Source organism: Propithecus coquereli, unplaced genomic scaffold, assembly GCF_000956105.1.
Source record: "Propithecus coquereli isolate 6110/MARCELLA unplaced genomic scaffold, Pcoq_1.0 Scaffold217, whole genome shotgun sequence".
Taxonomy (NCBI): Eukaryota; Metazoa; Chordata; class Mammalia; order Primates; family Indriidae; genus Propithecus; species Propithecus coquereli.
This window is the reverse complement of record NW_012146856.1, coordinates 2,695,427-2,702,368: the sequence shown is the minus strand read 5'-3', so window position 1 is coordinate 2,702,368 and position 6,942 is coordinate 2,695,427.

Below are 6,942 nucleotides of genomic sequence, written 5' to 3'. Positions count from 1 at the left end.
CCTCGGCCTCCCAGAGAGCTAGGATTACAGGCGTGAGCCACTGCGCCCGGCCTCTAAAGTTTTTATATCAATTTGTGCTGCCACCTTCCTTATGGTTTCTTTGGATTTGTTTTTCTCTTGCTTTTCTAGTTTCTTAAAGTGGAAGTTTAGGTTATTTGAGATTTTTTCTCTTCTTAATATAGGTATTTACAAATATAAATTTCTCTCTAAGCACTGCTTTAACTGTATCCCATAAAGCTTTGGGATGTTATATTTTTGTTTTCATTCATCTCAAAATTTTTTTCTAATTTTCCTCGTTATTTCTTCTTTGATGTCTTGATTGCTAAGGAGTGGTTTAATTTCTGTATGCTTGTGAAGTTTTCAAATTTATGTCTGTTATTAATTTTTAATTTCATTTCACTGTAGTCAGAGAACATACTTTATGTGATTTCTATCTTTTAAAATTTATTAGGACTGGGTATAGTGGGTTATGCCTGTAATCACAGCACTTTGGGGGGCTGAGGTGAGAGGATCACTTGAGGCCAGGAATTCCAGCCCAGCTGGGGCAACACAGTGAGACCCCAACTCTACAAAAAATAAAAAAAAAAATAGCTGAGCATGGTGACATGTGCCTGCAGTGATAGCTACTGGGGAGGCTAAGGCAAGAGAATCAATTGAGCTTGGGAGTTGGAGGTTGTAGTGAGCTATGATCACACCACTGCACTCCAGCCTTGTTTTACATGCCCTAATGGATGGTCTATCCTGGAGAATGTTCCATATGTAGTTAATAATTAAGAATTCTGCTTTTGTTGAGTAGTGTTCTATAGATGTGTGTTAAATCTAGTTTTTTATAGTGTTGTTCAAGTCTTCTATATCCTTGGTGATCTTTTGTTTAGTTCTACCAGTTACTGAAAATGAGGTATTAAATTCTCCAATTGTTACTGTCGAATTGTCTATTTTCCGCTTCAAGTCTGACAGTTTTTGCTTTATGTATCTTGGGACTGTGTTGTTAGGTGCATATATGTATAACTGTTATGTATTCTTGATGGATTGACACTTTTAATTATTACAAAATGTTCTTCTTTGTCTCCAGTAATAGCTTTTGTCTTAAAGTATATTTTATCTTTAGCATATAGCCATCTAGTTCTCTTTTGGTTACCATTTGCGTATCTTTTTTCATTCTTTTACTTTCAACCAATTTGTGTCTTTGAACTGTAAATGAATCTCTTGTGGATAATATATAGTTGAGTCATTTTAAAAAATCCATTCTGCCAATCTCTGCCTTTTACTTGAAGTGTTAAATCCTTTTACATTTAGTATAATTACTGATAAGTTTGAATTTATTTGCCATATTGCTATTGTTTTCTACATGTCTTCTGTCTTTTTTGTTTCTCAGGGTCTCCCTTACTGCTTTCTTTTGTGTTAAATAGATATTTTCTAGTGTACTATTTCAATTCTCTTATCATTTCTTTTACTGTTTATTTAAAAATTATTTCTTTGTGATTTCCCTGGGGATTATAATTGACATAAATTTATAACAATTTAGTTTGTATTAATACCAAATTAATTTCAATATTATACAAAAACTTTGCTTCTATATACTCCATTTTCTCCTCCCTCCTTTGATGTTATTGTACAAATTACATCATTATACACTATGCATAATGTACACCATCAACACAGAGATAGAATTATTGTTTTATATGTTGTATTTTAAGTCAGATAGGAGGAAAAAAGAGTTACAAATAAAATACATGTATACTTTCTTTTATATTTACCTCTGTAGTTACCTTTACTGGTGCTTTTTATTTCTTCATGTAGATTTGAGTTACTGTCTAGTGGCCTTTTAATCTGGCCCAAAGGACTTCCGTTAGCATATCTTTTAAGGCATCTCTGCTAGTGACAAATTATTTCAGTTTTTGTTTACCTGGGAATGCCTTCATTTTTGAATATATTTATAATGGATATTTTGAAATTTTTTTCTGTGAAATTTGCCTTCTGGTCATTCCCATAGACAGTTCTGTTGTCCTTTTCCCCCCTACAGTATATGGGTTATACTCTCCTATATCTTGCATGACTCATGTTGGAGACTAGATATTTTAGATAATATTCTTTAGCAACTCCGTTACTCCCGTGCCTTCAGAGCTTGTTATTTTTATTTGCTTGTTTGTTTTTTAGTGACTGGCTGGATCATTTTAGTGAAATCTATTCCCTTCCTCCCTCATAGTGTTAAACTTCTGATGTTGCTCCTTCTAGGAAGAAAGCCCTTCAATTGTATCTTGGGAAGAGGCAATCCTGTGTTCTTGGCTATAGCAGTCTAGAGTGGAATCTGCACCTCACTGAGCTGATAAGGAACAGGAAGGGAGTAGTCTTGGTTCAAATATCACACACTCTTGCCTCTCTTACCAATTTATTTTTGTAAATTTTCTTGAATATATTTTCCTTCATTTTCCACAGATCTGTGGGCCATTTTCAGAGGCTTTAATCTTATTTTGAAAATAATTTTTATCAGTTTCACTGGGGAGTGGGTCAGTGGAACTCCTTACATTATTATGCCCGATGTTGATCTCTCTCTCTTTCACTTTTAAGATAGATGTGTTGGATATGGAAGTCTTGGTTGATTGCATTTTTCTTTCAGTACTTTATATATGCCATCCTGCTGCCACTGGCCTCCATGGTTTTTGATGAAAAATCAGCTATCAGTCTTGTTGAAGATCTCTTGTATGTGATTAATCACTCCTGTCTTGTTACATTCAAGATTCTTTTCCTTTGGCTTTAGACAGCTTGATTATGATGTGTTTACATGTGGATCTCTTTGAATTTATCCTACTTGGAGTTCATTGACATTTTTGGATGTGTAGATTAATGTTCTTCATAAAGTTTGTTAATATGCTTGATAATGTCCCACTGGTCTCTTGGGCTCCATTCATTTTTCTTCATTCTTTTTCTTCTCTGGTTCTCAGACTATATAATCTCAGTTGATCTATTTCAAGTTTGCTGATTCCTTCTTCTGTATGCTTAATCTGCTGTTGAGTACTGCTAACGAATTTTTAACAAATTTCAGTTATTGTACTTTTGTAATTTCAGAATTTTGATTATACTTTTCAATTCCAGAATTTCTGTCTCTTTATTGATATTCTGTATGTGGTGATATATCTTTCTCATGTTTTCCTTTAGTTATTTAGACATGGTTTCTTTTAGTTCTTTAAACATATTAAAAATAGATTATTTAAGTCTTTGTCTAGTAAATCCAGTCTCTGAACTTCCTCAGGGGTAGTTTCTATTGATTGATTTTTTTTCCTTTGGATGGGGTGCACTTTCTCATTTCTTTGCATCTCTCTCTTTTTTTTTTTCCTTGGGGATCCAACATTTTAGATAATATGATGTGGCAACTCTGGAAATCAGATTTGCTATGGTTTGAATATAACCCTTCTAAAATTCAGGTGTTGAAACTTAGTGGCCAATGTGATGGTACCAAGAGGGGGGACCTTTAAGAGGTAATTAGACCATGAGGGCTCCTTCCTCATGAATGGGATTAAGGTCCTTATAAAAGAGGCTTCACACAGTATTCTCTTTCTGTTCTGCCTTCTGCCATGTGAAAACACAGAGTTCCTCCCCTCCAGAGAATACAGAAATAAGGCACCATCTTGGAAGCAGAGAGCAACCCTCACCAGAAAACCAAACACCCTGGCACCTTGATCTTGGACTTCTCAGCCTCCAGAACTGCATGAAAATATATTTCTGTTCCTTATAAATTTACCTAGTCTCAGGTATTTTATTATAGCAGTACAAACAAACTAAGACAAGATTCTTCTCCTTCCCCATGGTTTATTATTGTTTCTTCTGATTGTCGATAGTCTAGTGACTTTTCTGAATTAAATCAGTAAAGTCTATATTCTTTTTTGGGCATGACCACCGTTGAAGTTTCTGCTTGCTTAGCTTAGTTGTCAGTTAATGATTGGACAGAGAATACCTTAAATGTCTGGAACTGATAAGTCTCCCACTGTTTGCTGTGGGACTTTATGTGTGTGTGTGTGTGTGTGTGTGTGTGTGTGTGTGTGTGTGTGTATGTGTGTGTTGGGAGCACACCATGAAAACTCCATCAGGCACTTGGTAGCTTGGCTTTAGCCTTCACTTCATGTTTGTGCCATGCCTTAAGGTCAGCTAGACGGGAGGGCATAGGGCCTTATCAGTTCTTTCCTGAGCACGTGCATAGTCTTGAGCATGCACCCAGCCCTATGCATGCATGTGGACTTCTCAATTCCAAGGAACCCATGTTCCATGGAGCACATGCAGCTTTTCAAAGCCCCTATAGACATCTCATTTCTCAGCTTTTCCTGTTAAGTTTTTTGGTTGGTGTACTCTTTGCCCCAACTGTTATCCAATACCTCAGGTAACCACAAAGTGAAATAATTGCCTGTAATTATTTTCAACAAATGCCACTGGAAAAAGCATTTTTCACTGGGTGCACTCGGAGTCAGGTCAAATAAAGGCAGCCTTGCAGTCTTGAGGTCTTCCAGGAAACCCCCACGCAGTTGAGATAATGACAGTGCTCTGGGAATGAAGCTTTGAAGGGGCTCCAGTGCACTTCTGTACTCTGGCTGCTGCCAGGTTTCCGCTGTGATTGTAGGCTGTGGGTTTGCAAGGCAACTGCAGAGCTAGAGAGTGGGGGAAGGGAGCAGGGCGAGTGAAAACACCGCAAAGCTCTCTGTTCTTACTGAGATTCAGCTGTTTCGTGAATAAATGTTCCCCAGATAATTGCAGGTCTTTGGTTAATTTCCAGAGTTCTGAAAAAGTTGATACTGACATTTTTTGCTAGTTTTCTCATCGTTTTTATGAAGGAGGGAATTTCACAGGTCCTTCTCCATCATTTTCACTGACATACTCCCTGAGTCACTTTTGACTTAGAGTAATTGATTCCACGTTTTTCTACAAAAATATCAAACTCTGATCCATCAAGAACATTGTTGATATATAATTTTAAAATTATTTTTTGAAGTATAATAAATATACAACATAAATGTACAGATATAATTTGATGATTCTCAATGATTGTATAACCCTCACTCTTATCAATATGCAGAACATTCCCATCATCCCAGAAAGATCTCTCATACCCATTCCCAGTCGGTCTTGACCCCCTAGAGGCATCCTCTGTTGTGATTTCTTTCATCATTGATGAGTTTTTTTCCCCTAACATCTGATTGGGTATAGGTTAATTTTGCCTGTTCAGAACTCCATGTGAATGGATTCATACAGGATGTACTGTTTTGTGTCTGGTTTCTTTCAGATCAGCATAAAGATTTTGTGGTCCATTTGTGTTGTTGAATATATGAATGGCTTATTTCTTTTTATAATGCAACACTTTTAAAAAAACATCTCCAGTATTTTTTCTGTAATTTTCTTCCAGGCTGCTGACATCTATTCTGTAAGTTGTAGTAAAACCACTTTCTTGATTTTACCAGAAGGTAGCTATGAAAACCGCCAGGATTCTAACTTCTTTTCCTAATGTTCCCTAAGTCAGCTGTTGGCTGAAAGATCAGTCGTGCCAACAGGACTCTACGTCAGTTTAGAGAAAACTAATAGCGTTACGGTGTTCATTTGCCTTCCCAGGAACATGGAATATATCTGCTCTCCTTCAATATTTTCAGTAAAAATTATATAATTTTTCATTACAGGTCTCCAGCAGATCTATTAGATTTATTCTACATATCTTATATTTTTTGTTGCCATTAAAATAGGTGCTATTTTTTTAAATTTGTTTTCTTACCATTCATTGCTGGGGTATGAGAAATCAATAAATGTTTATATAATTTAAAAGTAGCCACCTGGCTAAACTATCTTATTACTTATAATAATTTTTACATTCTTTTGGGTTTCCAGCGCAGGCCATTACATTATCTATAAATAATGGTAGTTTTGTGTTTTCCTCTCCTGTTCTACATACCTTTTATTTCTTTTATTATTTTCTCCCTTTGCATTGGCTAGGATCTCTGGTACAATCTTAAATAAATGTGGTAACAGTGGACACCCTTGTCTTGGTCCTGATTTTAAGTGAACTGCTACTAATATTTCACCAGTAGAGTGATATTTTCTGTAAGTTTTTAATAGATTACTTTTATCAAGTTAAGGAAGTTCCCGTTTCTTCCTCTTTTTCTTTTTAACAAGCTGCCCAAACTGAATGCATTATTCCTCTTTTGCTAAGTAAGAATCTCTAATTGGTATTGAATTTATCATTTGCTTTCTTTATCTACTGAGGTGATCAAAATTTTTAATGCGGTGAATTTGATGAACGATATTTATAGTTTCTTATTTTAAACCATACTTACATTCCTGGAATAAGCCAGATTTAGTCATGAGGTATGACCTTTTTATATATTACAAGATTTAGACTGGGTGTGGTGGTTCATGCCTATAATCCAAGCACTTTGGGAGGCCAAGGCAGGAGGATTCCTTGAGCCTAGGAGGTCAAGACAAGCTTGAGCAACATAGCGAGAGCCTACCTCTATAAAAATTTTAAAAATTAGCTGGGTATGATGGCTCACGCCTGTAGTCCCAGCTACTTGGGAGGCTGAGGCAGGAAAATCATTTGAGCCCAGGAGTTTGAGGTTGCAGTGAACTACGATGATGCCACTGCACTTTAGCCTGGGCAATAGAGTGCGACCCTGTTTCCAAAAAAAAAAAAAAAAAAAAATTTAGTTTGCTAAAATCTTTGTATAGGATTTTTATGTTAGGAGTGAGATTAGCCTATGATTTTCCTTTCTCACATATTTCTTGTCCATTTTTATTATCTCTCATGTCTTCATAGAATACTTTGTGGAATAGTGCATCTTTTTTATAATTTTTGAAAGAGATTAGATAACATAGAATTATTTGTTCTTTGAAAGTTTAGTAGGATTTTGCTGTAAAACCATCCTGGCCTGGGGGTTTGTGTGTGGGGAGGGGTGGGGGTGGAATTTTAAA